The sequence below is a fragment of the Hyperolius riggenbachi genome, chromosome 7 (assembly GCF_040937935.1).
Source record: "Hyperolius riggenbachi isolate aHypRig1 chromosome 7, aHypRig1.pri, whole genome shotgun sequence".
NCBI lineage: Eukaryota > Metazoa > Chordata > Amphibia > Anura > Hyperoliidae > Hyperolius > Hyperolius riggenbachi.
The window spans coordinates 270,080,064-270,095,138 of NC_090652.1; the positions used below are offsets into that span (position 1 = coordinate 270,080,064).

Sequence of the window (15,075 nt, forward strand, 5' to 3'; positions counted from 1 at the left end):
CCTGAAACACTCAGAAAAAAATAACTGGAGAGGACTGCGGGCTGACAGCTGTCTGCAAATCTGGATTACTGCAATGGAAACAAAACTGACAGATCAATAGAGCCTGTAAACAGCAGTCTGCATGTATCTGGCCACAGACATGAGATAATTGCAAACTGATCTCAACGTTTTCCGACACACCGAACAACAAAGCTCACGTCTGCAGCACTGGAAGATACACATGTAGGCTACTTACACACCAAGACGTTGCGTTTTAGGGGACGTTATGGTCGCATTACGTGCCCCTAACGCAACGCCTGGTGCTCTTAGATGTGGACGTCAGAGTGAGCCGCGTTGTGCAGCTCACTCTGGCGTCCGTGATGCCGCGATGCGTACTCTTGGACGCATGCGGCATCACGTGGTCCCGCCAGCCAATCGCTGCACAGAGCGGCGCTCCAGGAAGTAAACACTGCACGTCACACCGTGCAGTGAATATTAATTAGCCATGTGGCTGGCCGAGGAGGAGAGAGGACCTCCGCCTCCAATACTACTGAGCATGTGCGCACAGTCTAACGCCGTAGCATGCAGCACGTTCAACGTACGTGCTGCGTTACAATGTAACGCAACGTGGGCACTGTGAACAGCCCATTGATTTTTCATTACTGTGCAGTGGGCTGCGTTACAGGCTGCTCTAACATGCGACTGTAACGTCTCACTGTGAAAGCAGCCTTAAGGCACCTACATACTATGCAATTTTCACCTCTGAGCCAATTTGATACATCGATAGGGTATAGAAATATGCTAGCATGAACACTATATGATGTGATTATTTTCAAATTTCAATCAGACTTCTCACTGGATATCGACTGTAGCCAGTATTTTGACTGATAATTTCCAGCATGTCCGATCTGCTTCCCATCAAGAAAGATTCTGAACTTGGGATCGGTCAATAGCAATCAGTAGGCTGTATATTTTTTTTTGCCCGATTCAATCTTTTTCTCGATCAGAAATAAAACCTGAAGTAAAAATTGCATGGTGTGTATCCAGCCTTAAAGGAAAACTGAAGTGAGAGATATTTGGAAGCTGCCATATTTGTTTCCCTTTAAACAATTCCAGTTGCTTGGCAGCCTTTATGACATATTTGGCTGCAGTAGCGTCTGAATAACATCAGAAACAAAAATGTGGATAATCTTGTCAGATCTGACAATGTCAGAAACCCCTGATCTGTTGCATGCTTGCTCAGGGTCTGTGGCTAAAAGTATTAGAGGCAGAGGATCAGTAGGACTGCCAGGCAACTGGTGTTTTTTAAAAGGAAATAAATATGGCAGCCTCCATATCCCTCTCGCTTTAGTTGTCTTCTAGGCCGGTTTCACACTGCAAATTGGCGTCAGCAGTGCAGTGCGCCCGCCGCACTGCCAAAAACAGGCCTTCACTGAATACCACGTTACTATGCGGTATTCCCTGTTGATATCCAGTCAAGCAGGAAGTGACGCTCACTTCATTCTGGACAGGCGATGACGCGGTCAGAAGTGTATTGCAAACAAGTGACACGCGTCGCCACAGACTTACATGACTTCCTGTCGCTTGAAGTGCATCAGATTGAGGACTTCCGGCGCACCGCACCATGGGCAATATGATTTTATGATTTTACCCATAGACTTTCATTGGACTAGCGTTAAAATGCGGCAAATTGCCACAGCGTCAGTGTGAAAGGGCCCTTAAAGTGAACGTCCGGACTAAAAATCGACTCAGCAGCACTGAAAAGGCTTGGTGTTTCTTTAACAGTTTCACAGCATCAGAACTTTGTTTTTCTTATCCAAGCCTCATTTTTAGCTGCATAGAAGAAAACTGCCCAGGCTTTTTTCCCCTGATGCTGTGCAAAGCATGATGGGATTTCTGATGTTGTTGCTCTCGTTCTGCTGTTTTGGTGCAAATTTTTCTTTTTTTACATTTTGAATTTGACATTTGAAGCCTAGCATGTGCAGCTGGGAGGGGTTATCAGGACACAGGACATTTGGAACTGTGTTTCCTGCTCCTTGTCACCTTCTTTCAACCAAAAAGATGGCTGCCCCCATGACAAAGATGGCAGCCCCCATGACAGTTGCCTGTTCTTTTAAAACAGGGTGGGTAAAAAATTATATTACCTATCTATTCTAATTAACATAACTAATGTAACTTAATGACAGTATGTTTGTTTAGGCTGAAGTTCCCCTTTAAGGCTTAAAGACATGCTCAATCTGTGTTACCCTTAAAGAGAATCTGTATTGTTAAAATCGCACAAAAGTAAACATACCATTGCGTTAGGGGACATCTCCTATTACCCTCTGTCACAATTTCGCCGCTCCTCGCCGCATTAAAAGTGGTTAAAAACTGTTTTAAAAAGTTTGTTTATAAACAAACAAAATGGCCACCAAAACAGGAAGTAGGTTGATGTACAGTATGTCCACACATAGAAAATACATCCATACACAAGCAGGCTGTATACAGCCTTCCTTTTTAATCTCAAGAGATCATTTGTGTGTTTCTTTCCCCCGTCTGCTCTCATGCACTGAAGTTTCAGGCTGCTCGTTTCTTCCTGCAAACAGCTTTGCCCTTGTCTATAATTCCTCAGTATGTGAAAGCCCAGCCAGCTCAGAGGACGATTTATCCAGCTTGTAAAAGATAAGAGAGAAGAGAGAAGCTGCCCTAATCTAAATAATACACAGGCAGTTTGCAGAGAGTGGCCTGGAGGGGGGAGATGCATCACAGAACCACAACACTGAAGAACTTGGCAGCCTTCCAGACACAGGCCGACAAGTCTGACAAGGGAAAGATACATTGATTTATTACAGAGACTGTGATAGTAGAACGTGCTGCAGTAAGCCAGAACACATTAGAATAGCTTTTGGAACTTGTAGGATGATAAAAAACAGGATGCAATTTTTGTTACGGAGTCTCTTTAAAGAGAAACTTCAACCAAGAATTGAACTTTATCCCAATGAGTAGCTGATACCCCTTTTTACACGAGAAATCTATTCTTTTTCACAAACAGACCATCAGGCGGCGCTGTATGACTGATATTGTGGTGAAACCCCTCCCACAAAGAAATTCTGAGTACGTACTCTTGGCAGTTTCCTGTCTGTGAATCTTGCTGCATTGTGGGAAATAGCTGTTTACAGCTGTTTCCAACTGCCAAAAAAGCATGCAGCAGCTACATCACCTGCCAACAGTAAACAGGTCACCATGTAATAAATGTCAGAATGTAAATTAGGGATTTAAAAGATTTTACAATGGGCAAACACTGCCTAAATCATTTATACATAATTATTGTAAAAATAAAGCACTTTTTTTTATTACATTTTCACTGGAGTTCCTCTTTAACGACTGTTGCTGAATGGTTAGGGCTACGGTATAGACACAATGCTTGGACATAGGTGAGCGGTGGAGAGGGGAGGAGGGACGACACACGACATGAGCTAGCACTATTCAGTGTGCAGGTAAGTACAGGTAGAACAAGCTTGTTCACTGTCTATCCTTTAGCGATTTGCCATGGCTGATTGCTATACAATGTTGTGGTACAGCTCTATTCAGTAGGAAATCTTGGGCAAGCCTCCCTAACACTGCTACTGCCTATAGAGCGCGTCCTAGTGGCTGCAGCTCTGGCGCTTTGAGTCCGCCAGGAGAAAAGTGCGATATAAATGTTCTGTGTTTGTCTGTTTGTGTACACATGCTGGAGTCTCGACGGAGGTGACACTAAACAGTGAATGATGATTATTATTATGTGTATGGCGCTTTACTGCCCAACCAATGTCAGGAGGAAAAAGACTGCAGATACACACAGCAGACAGAGACAGGCTTGTCTGGAACATTTGCAGTAGTTTAAGGGTACTGAATGTACAGGCATCTTCAGACATTGGCTACTTCCTCTACAGCAGGGGTCAGGGACCTTTTTTGCTGAGAGAGCCATAAACGCCACATATTTTAAAATGTATTTGCGTGAGAGCCATACAATATGTTTCAAACTGGCACAGTAAAGCTCATGTCCATGTTGACATGGTTATGTGTATACAGTTGATCCTCCGGGCAGTGGAAGAGTCAGACACGACTTCAGCTTCTCTTGGGTTTCAGCAACATCAGCAATTTCCCCAAGAGCCAGACAGGAGAAATACCGACTAACAGCTTGTACAATTAGCTAGCTAACTTGGGGGTTTATTCACTTTTTAGGCCGAGATCCCCGCACTTTGGCCGAATAGGCTGCCTGTCAAGTGAAAGGCAGCCTATTGGGCCAATCAAAGTAGGACATTTAGAGCAGCTGTTAGTTTTGTGGGAAGCACAAGTAAGTTAGTAGTGCATGCTACAGCAGTAGCGTGCCTACTTTGAAAATGTTACTCGCGCTGCTTGAGCAGTGTAGCTCAGTGAATCAACTCCTACTGATTTGTCTGTGAGCCAGATATAGCCATCAAAAGAGCCGCATCTGGCTCCCGAGCCATATGTTACCTACCCCTGCCCTATAGCAATTCTTTGGCCAATTCCTTTTCCCTATCCTTCCTGCTTGTTGTTCTCCCTTACAAAGGGACAAAAGAGGTGGCTTAGCGGTAGTGTGGCCCGTGTGGTCCAAAACTCATGGGGAAGCATGTGATCAGTTCAACATGCTGTGACCACTTCCAGCTACAGCTCATTAATGTGACCACCAAATCAGAGCCTTACAAATGTATCACCTGATCAAACTGATCACATGCTTCTTCAAGAGTTCTGCTACAGGTAACCATCGATGCTCGGCACTGACCCAAGCAGCCTGTTTGTTCAAACATGGGTAAGCTATATCGTAAACCCATCACAAAAAATGGGGCAACACTGACAGTGTATCTGCCCGAGAGCCCAACTCAAGTCAATAAAACTGTAGATGTAGAAGATACGACCCTTTTACCAAATAAGATTTTTCATAGGAACATAGTGAAAATAGCGTAATTAATAAAATTGCTTGATTTTTTTGCAATATTAATTTATAAATGATTTAGCCAGTGCTTGTCCATTGTAAAATTTACGCTCTCCCTAATTTACATTGTGAAATGTATCACAGATGGTGGCATGTTTAGTCCTAAGAGTTCTAAAGCCAGTTGAAAATATACGGTACCTGGTCTCCCAGAATGCTCTGGGGGTGAAAATTCTGCATATTTAATCAGCCTACACTAAGCATCACTGGGAGGGCGGGGCTACATACTAATATACAGCAATATATAGATATAGGAAGTGTTTCTGACGCTGAAACCAGGAAAATTACCATAAAAGTGTGTATGCTGGATAATTTACTGCATTGTGCTATACGTCACTACAGTGCCTTTTACTTTAGTATTACCTTGGCTAGGGCATAGCAATAGGGGATGCACAGGTTGACATGGCACCGGGACCCCTGGACCAAAGGGGCCCATTCGATGTACTCCATCCATCTTATTAGCTTTTCAATGTTGCTCAGCTGGTAATGAACACCTCTAGAATTGCATAGAATCACAGTAAGGAACCTAAACTGAGAGGGATATGGATGTTTCCTTTTAAACAATACCAGTTGCTTGGCAGTCCTGCTGATCTCTTTGGCTGCAGTAGTGGCTGAATCACACACCTGAAACAAGCATGCAGCTAATCCAGTCTGACTTCAGTCTGAGCACCTGATCTGCATGCTTGTTCAAGGGCTGTGGCTAAAAGTGAGACACAGGATCAGCAGGGGAGTCGGGCAACTGGTATTATTATAAAAGGAAACACCCATATCCTTCTCAGTTTAGGTTCCCTTTAACTAACTTTTCCTTACAACTCTCATGAAACTGTCCTTGGTAGGCTTTGGGGCTTCATATCAATAAAGTGCCGGGGCTCCATGTAAAACTTGCACACAAGCCCCAAGCTCCTTAGTTACACCACTGACCTTGGCTGACGAGGGGACAGAAAACGAGGGATTGCAGTGAACACCTGCAACAAGTTCCAACTCTTTCCTACTTCACCAGGTGGAAAAAGCTATGTTCCTGTCTTTGTCCCTGAGAGAATTACAACAGATACCGTACATTCACTATTCCTCTCTATGCTAGAGAAGAAGCCTTTCAGATTTGGGTTGTGCAGGTGTGAAAGCCTTGTCCTGCTGTCATCCTGTGATAAGCCAGCACCTAGCAGGGGCTCCCTCCCTCCTCCCCTCTATACTCAGGTCAGCACTATCAAGAAAAACACACAAAACCCCGCCAGGCAGTAAAGGCTCCGCACTGTGAATTGTTACCTGAAAGAGCGCCAGCAGCTTGCCGGGACATGAAATGAACACATCACGGCTCCCGTCTGGAGGCCTGAGAGAGCTGCAAATGCCAGAGCAGGACAGCTGTGCCAGGTCAGGTAAACTAACAGGAACGGCACACAAATACCTCGCCGCACACTCACAGCTCGTCACTGTGTCCTAATTACAGAATGGGGCTTGATTACAGCAGGAAGCTGGAGGAAAAAAAAAGTTTGGATGACAACCAGTTACTTATGGAAAACAACAGCCCTGCAGTGGGATAAAGCCACCGAGACTGTCGTCTGAACCAATCTAAGCCCCCACCCCACCTTCAGGGTGCGCAGTGTGTACCGCCACATCTCCGGCATGGTCACCGCACACGGGTGACGACTAGTCATCACTGCCAAATCCATTAATATGTATTTAGATGAGAACGCCACAAAGTGTCACTGGATAGAAATAACATTATTATCTTTTTATCAGCTGCTCAAGTTGAAATGATATCTTCATCTAGATCACCAACTCAACTATGTTATATCAACCTGGAGATACCAGAAGAAGCAGATTGTAATACAGCTACAAGGACAAAACGGTTACTGTACATCATAAAGGAATGCCTGAGAGAAACAGTTTATAACCCATATTACACTGACCTAGTATAACACTTTTATCCAACATCCAAGTTGACCCAGAATAACTACTGTATCTAACATCTGTGCTGACCCAGAATAACACCCTTATCTAACATCTGTGTTGAAATGACACCAGTATCTAACACCTGTACTGACTCAGAACAACATCTGTATTAAACATCTGTGCTGACCCAGAATAACACCCTTATCTAACATCTGTGTTGAAATGACACCAGTATCCAACACTTGTACTGACTCAGAACAACATCTGTATTAAACATCTGTGTCGGCCAACAATTACACTTGTATCAAACATTTGTTCTGACCCAAAATAACACCTGTATCCAACATCCGTACTGACCACTATTATACCCATATCCAACATCCATGCTGATCCAGAATAACATGTGTATCAAACATCTGTACTGTCCCACAATAAACATCTGTATCCAACATCCGTACTGACCCAGAATAATACTCATATCTAACATCAGGCAGCACAATGGCCTAGTGGTTAGCACTCTCACCTTGCAGTGCTGGATTATGCAAGGAGTTTGTATGTTCTCCCCGTGTCTGCGTGGGTTTCCTCTGGGCACTCTGGTTTCCTCCCACATCCCAAAAACAAACAGATAAGTCATATGGCTTCCCCATTAATTGGCCCTAGACTGCTATACATACATAGACATATGACTATGGTAGGGATGAGATTGTGAGCCCCTCTGAGGGACAGTTAAGTGACAAGACAATATATACTCTGTACAGCACTGCGGAAGATGTCAACGCTATATAAATATTTAATAAGTATTAGAAGTATAAGCACATAATAATAATAATAATAATCATCATCATCATCTGTACGGACCCACAACAACATCAACATCTGCACTGAACCACAATTAAACCCATATGTAAGCTATAAGGAATGTAAAGAATTACTACTGTAATCAAGGACAACATTTATTTTGTTTCCTAAAGTAATATCAAGATGAAAAACTGATGAGATAAACTTGTACATACAGTGCCAAGCATACAAATACCTAGGCAGTGCTCCTATTTTTTTTCTTTCTATGCCTGAAAGAGTTAAACATTCAGGTATGCAAGTGACAGTTTCTCCAGTCAGGACCTAGTCGGACTATAGTGTCCCTCACAGATAAGGGATTACTGCCATAAACTCTTTCCTGGAAGATAGCAGCTAAGTATTTAAAAATAATATAAAACTGTAGGCTGTTTCAAAAGTTATTTTTAGGAGAAGGAGGATGGATGCCAGTGTTCATCTCATACTTCATTTTCACCTTGGTATTCCTCAACTCCAAGACATCAGTCTCAGAAATGAGACCAGCCTGGAACTTGGTATCCTTCATGTAAGGCCTCGTTCACACTTCTCAGCGCAGATGGCCATGCAATTGGAGTGCAACACCGCCATATGCGTTGCGATGCTGATGGTGCCCATGATGAGTAAGGACAGAGTAGGACGGGGCCTGGAAACACGCTGGATGCATTAGCTACCAGGATATCATGTAGTTGAAACGCAGTGTTATTCTGGGAAACCGTGCTGTTGGCTTGACTGCGGTGGACCGGATCTACCCTATATGATGTGCCTGTCTTAACACTGGCAAGCATAAGATTGAATTTTTTAGTGCATTTTACTAAAAGGTTTTATACTACTTGGAGCTTTATTCCTTTGAGTCTTGGATATTATCAATGCTGCATACCCAGATCTTGGAGGGTTGACACGTTTTTATACAAGCATCCATCTAGCGAGTGTTAGCCACAAGGAGGCGGGATCTTTGCTTCCTATTTGAGGGTGTGGGCACATCTTTTAGTGTGCAGTGACCACCATGGTCTTAACCACTTCAGCCCGAGAGCAATTTTCACATATAGGCGATGCTCCCATTCATTCGTCAATAACTTTATTACTACTTATCACACCTAAATAATCGATATATTGTTTTTTTTTTTAGGACAAATTAGGCTTTTAGTGTGTGTTAATTTGGTTTAGTAATCACCTTATTTTCTATGAATTTTAAAGGGAAAATAAGGGAAAAAAATTGAAGAAACAAACTATTTCTCCAATTACATCCATTATAGCTTTACATTAAACAGTGCTGACTATAAGTTAAACCAACTAATTTTATTTGCTCATCCATCCTGGTTATTGCAACATTTAGATTATGTTCCTAGCACAATGTATGGTGACAATATTGTATTTGAAATTAAAGGTGTCTTTTTCAGTTTTTTTGCTTTCACATTGTACACTAGCGATGATTACAAGACCTTATTTTTCAAAATAGTAATATACCCTCATGGCATACATATTTAAAAAGCCAGGTTCCTAAGGTAACAATATATGTTATTTCTTTTATATTCTGTCACTTTGTTTTCATTTTACAAGTCTTTTATTTTGGTACAGAATATGCAAAATTTAATTTCTTTTGATTCAGTTTGTGACTAAAAAGAGTACAGGAGACATGGGCCTCAACCCTAAATCTCTTTAAACTGTATTCTACTACCTCTCACGGTTAAAATGATACCACATATGTATCTTGTAGTGTTGCTAAAACTTTCCCAAGTTTGATTATATTTCTGAAAATGACTTTTTATGTTTGATTGAGTTTGTCCCTACCTATTTTTCATGTGACGTGGGACACAGCTACCACATGTGCCTCATTTAGTAACAAACTGGAGGTGCACTCTCCAAAACAACACTGGACAAATATATTTGTCCAGCTGTCTTTAAGTGGTTAATTACGGTACCTCTGCGCTATCAGGCACTATCTGCATATACTGTATCTGCCAGGGCTGTGGAATCGGTACAAAAATCATCCGACTCAGACTCGTCAGTTTATGAAACTACTGACTCCGACTCCAGGTACCCAAAATGGCTCTGACTCCTCGTCTAATACTTACTAGGGCTGTCAGGGGCAAACGCAGGATTTTTAAAGGGGGGGGTTCCTGAAAGGTCCAGAAAGCACGTATGTCCCCGAGTGCTTCCGAATACAGGTGGCTCCATACTGCCCATGCACAAAAGTGCGCTGGCGTATTACGGAGCTGCCTATCTTTGGAAGTACTCAAGGACACGAGTGTTTCTGAGGGCTTCTGGTAGCAGCAAATGTGAACGGGGTACAGCGCTGGAACAACTCCCCAAGAGAGGAACAGGAGATAGACTTAGTTTGGACAATTCAGTGGAATATGCTACATAGTGTCACATAGCGCAAGCGATACCCATATGATGCAGGGATATATGCATCTGCGGAAGATGGCGGCGCTATATAAATACTAAATAATAATATTTTGCCTCACCAGGATTGCACTTTTATTTAGCTTTCCTGTATGACAAGAACACACAGCCAGCTTTAGGGAAGAGGGAAACAAAGGTGAATGAAGGAGGCTGGTGCACATCAAGAGTGCTTCTGAGCGTTTTTCAAATCAACAGTGATTTGAAAAGCGCTTGGCTAATGTTACCCTATGTGGGTGTTCCCACAGCAGCGTTGTGATTTTTTCAAAATCACAGGTATACTGCATGTAGCATGTTTTTGAGCAATTCATTCAAAAATCGCTCTGAAAATCACTTCACAAAATCACACTCACAAATTGCTAGCGATTGCTATTGTCATATTGGCGTGCACTAGCCCAGAGAGAGGAGTGGAGAAATTGAGAATAGCCTAAGATGGAGCAGAGAACTTATCTGTATTGCAGTCCCACATCAGACAGGCTACTTGCCTGTAATCGGACTCCTGTCCCTGTCAGTCTCTCACACAAGTCAGAAAGAAGCCCTCCTGGAGTCTAGGGACCGTCAAAAACTTTTCAGCTTGTTAAACACCTTACCCACACATGCAGTCATTATAACAATGGGGAGGGACCAGACAGATGTTTGCCCACGGACCCAGAGTCCAGGCAAGCTCTGCATCATGCTGTGCATATTTACCAGCTTGCCTGCACTCTAATTTCATCATGTCGGACACTTCTGTGCTGTGGAGAGTCCAGGACTCCATAATCAACATTCTCTCACTGCAGGCTGCATCTTCTTGTGAGGGAAGCTGGGCTGCTTCTCTCATTCTATTAGCTGGAGGGAAGCACCAGAAGTAAGAAGGGAGGGAGAATGAGGCTGTTTATATTATGCGGGCTTCCCTGGCTGAATACACAGCTCAGTGCAGGGGGGAGGTTTCAGACACCCGGAATAGCCCCCTCAGTTCGCCAGTGGCTGTGGATTTTGTACAAAAATCATCAGTCTCCAACTAAGACTCCTCATTTTATGAAACCACTGACTCAGACTCCAGGTACAGTACTCAAAATTGCTCAAACTTGGACTCCACAGCCCTGATATCTGCATTGATTTTTTAGGGTGAAGTTACAGTTACATTTGGGAATCCATCTGCCATTAGTGGACTGTTTATACTGAAGGACTGTTCTGTCAAGAGCGCCGCTTGCCTTTCTGGAGATGCTGATCCCATTCACTACAGTGAATGAGTCAGTGCTGCGCTTTGCCAAAAGATAGTGCATCGCAATACTATGCAGCACACGTAGTCTGGACACCAGACAGTGCAGTCTATGCACTTCTGATGTTCCTGCTTGTCGCACACTATACACATTGACGAAATGTCCACAGCATCACGTATAGTGTGAACGAGGCCTTATGGTTTTTACAAAACCCTGCAATTGTCTGAAGAGTGCAGCAGACATCTCCTATGCCATGTTCCCTGACATCAAAGTATACCTCACACGACTGCTGAAAGCACAATCTAGGAACAGCTATAGTTGGCCACAGACTGAAGTTTGTGGTGCACCCCCTGTCTCTATGGCCACCCTGACACATAGGCAGAGAATACAGACAGCAGCAGATGCTCATTACTCTTTCCCAAGATAAAAGTTGTGCTGGGCACCCAGAATATGAGTGCTGCCAACAGCTGTGCACTGTAATTTAGTCATCACAGCTGCAGTTCACCACTTGACTGTGACTTACAGGCCAGGCAGGAGCAGCATGGAAAACATGATAATATATAAGAGCGTTAAATAACATGGCAGCTGGAAAATCGAGGGTAGCTATTAAGAATTTAGCAGACACTTATTGTCTTTCTCAGATAATAGGAGGTGTGCCATGTCTGTCTGAGGAAAAGACATTGCAGAACCTTACTGTTCCTCACAAAAGTGGAGATTACATCTAATGCCTGTTCAAGGGTACCTGTCCTTCCAGGACAAGACTAGAGTCGTGGATGGGGAATAGGATTTGCAGAGCACTGATTGCAGCTGCCTTCTCGTCAACTACTTACAACCAGAGGCCTAACTAGAGGGGAGCAGAACCTGTGATTGGGGGGGGGGGGGGGGGCAACTACTAACCTTCCCTTCCTCCAATGCACAAGACTATACTTCAGATCAGGTAGTGTTATGTCTACACTTGTTACGGTTGTGAAGATCATGATGGCCAAACTTGATTTATGACTATTGTAAGATAGGCTTCAAGGCCGTAAAGGGCACCAAAGAGGCAAGGAAAGGGTTGTGAACATTGGGGGAGGGCCTCATTAACGTTTTGCCCTTAATTGTTGTTACACCACTGCTTCCAACATGTCTTCCACAGATGTCAAGCCCAAAATGTACAAGCAAAGACCAGGCAACTATGCTCTACTTGCAATGCAGAAAACTAAAAAGTATGAATACAAATATCAGTGCTCTCCTCAGGCTCTTTTAGCCGGGTGCTCCACCCGGCTAGTTTTGGTGAGCACCCAGCTGTCATTTGCTCACCTCCACCTATGCGCCTTAAGCAGAATTGTGCGGAGAAGCGCCAGTCCAGCATTCTCTCATCTCGCCCCCACCCGGCTACTTTTTCATGCCACCCAGCTGGAAAAAATTTCTGGGGAGAACAATGAAATATGTATAGGAATCTCTGGCCATTCCAGACGGCAGTGTTACTACTCCATAGCCATGGTTCACTGACCAGTTGCCGTATACACCATGCTAATGCAGGCTTGGTGATTTCAGCTACAGCACCTTCTACTGCTTCTTACGTCCTATGAAGCGGATTGCCTGATTGGAAGAGAACGTTACTAACATCTTGAACGTGGGTGTATCGTGAAACTCCATGATCTATGTTTTTATTCTTCCTTATCGCGATCCGGGAAACGTGTTGAAATGATTGCCTCTGAAGAAGCGACTATAATTAAAGTCGTGAAACCTGCATTAGGCTATGCTATTTCTCACTTCATGCGATTCAAGGACAATTTTGTTGTGCTGCGTCACATTTGACCATTTATGATTATTACATTAAAGTGATGTTTGTTATCATATATTGATGTTCTGGGCCTTTGTACCCTTTTATTTTTTTAATTTGATCGGTGTATGTATAAGAATCAGGGCTGTGGAGTCAGAGCTGGAGTGGGAGTCAAAGCAATTTTAGGTCTCTGGAGTCGGAGGTTTTATAAACTGAGGAGTCGGATGATTTTTGTACCAAATCCACAGCCCTAGTAAGTATAAAACTAAGGAGTCGTTGGAGTCAGAGTTATTTTGGGTACCTGGAGACGGTGGTTTCATCAACTGAGGAGTCAGAGTCGGATGATTTTTGTACAGACTCCACAGCCCTGATAAGAATGCAACAAATGGCCCAGTTAGAGCTAGAATAAATCTACAAATAACAAGATATGCCCTGTAGATCCTAGAAGTGTTGAACCCCTGACTGAATGCAAATTCTGACAATTTTTTGCGTCATAAAACGCAAACCGTCGCACACCGAATGTTAGTGAATGGGTGTTTCAGGACAGTTCTTTTACATGGGGTGTTACATTTGTGATGTAGGAGTGATTACAAATCAGAAAGCTGGCTGCATTCTTTCCGACCATACACATTCCCTCAATAGGTTATGCTGCCGCTGTGGACAAAAGCAAACATATTTTTGCATATCACCACGAGTAGCGTCTGTCACAATTCATGCAAAAAGAAGTGTTCGATTTCCGCACATCTAAGCGTGAACTTGCCCTGAGGCTAAAAAATGCGTAAACAATTAGCCAGAAATGGTATGTCCCCAAATACACATGAAGGACACTCCAGACACTACTGCAGCCAAATAGATCTGCAGGGCTGCCAGGCAAATGGTATTGTTTAAAAGGAAATAAGTATGCTGACCTCCATTATCCCTCTCACTTCAGTTGTCCTTTAAGAAATTGCTTGCTGTGTGACAAATCCCACCAGTTGACAGGTGTCATCATAAAGATATAACGTTAAGCAATTCAACTGTCAGAGGTTTTAATGTTGCATGTTTTTAAGGGCGTCTGAAGCCAAAAATTTAAAAACAAAAAAGATACTTACCTAAGGAGGGGGAAGGGCTCTGGGTCCTACAGAGCCTTCCCGTTCCTCTCCTCGTCCCGTCGTTCCTGCGCTGGCTGCCCCGTTAGCAGTCTCCAAACCATGCTGCTGCGGGTGGGCTCCGGAAGTCTTCAGTAACAGTTGGGCTCTCCATACTGCGCACGTGTGAGCACCTTCTCTCGCATGTGTGCAGTACTGAGCCACCTGTCTTCAGGAGCACTGGGGCTCCAGAAGACTGCTAAAGCCTCCCGCAGCGTGAGATGTAAACAGAGAAGCCTGCAGGGGAACAAGGGGATGAGGAGTGGAACAGGAAGGCTCTATAGCTTACACGTCAAACTCCGGCCCGTGGGCAAAATCAGGCCCTCAGGTGGTTTCCCAACTTTGCATTATGTTTGACCCACTTAGGACCACCAGAGAAGCTATATCGGAGGGAAAGCCCTAGAGCACCAGGGAAGCAATATGGGGAGGAGGAAAGCGCTAAGTACTAGGGAACTATATAGGAGAGGGAGGGGGCCACTAGACACCAGGAAACTAACTGTATAGGGGAGGGAGGACCACTAAACATCAGGGTATTGTATAGGGAAGGGAAGGAGAACCACTAAACACCAGGTAACTGTATAAATTAGGGAGGAGGGCCCCTAGGAATCATATAAGGCAAGGGGGGGCACTAGATACTAGGGAACTATATAGGGAATTGAAGATACTAGGGAACTATATAGGGAATTGAGGGTGGATATTTGACACCAGGAAACTTTATAAGGGAGAGAGATGGCCACTAGACATTGAGGTTGCCCTGCGACTTGGTCCCAGAGCTAAATTTTGGCCCACTTTGTAATTGAGTTTCACACCTCTACTCTATAGGACCCAGAGCCTTCCCTCTCATTGGGTGAGTATCTTTTTTTTAATTTCTGGCTTCAGATTCAATTTAAAATCATTAACTACATAATA

At 43.7% G+C, this 15,075-nt stretch overlaps 1 protein-coding gene across 12 annotated transcripts in view; it reads right to left on the bottom strand.

Annotated features, from left to right (window-relative positions):
* The window catches only part of PKP4 (plakophilin 4), a 471,364-nt gene that overhangs the window by 94,475 nt on the left and 361,814 nt on the right, over positions 1-15,075 (bottom strand). The gene's annotated exons all lie outside the window — the stretch shown is intronic.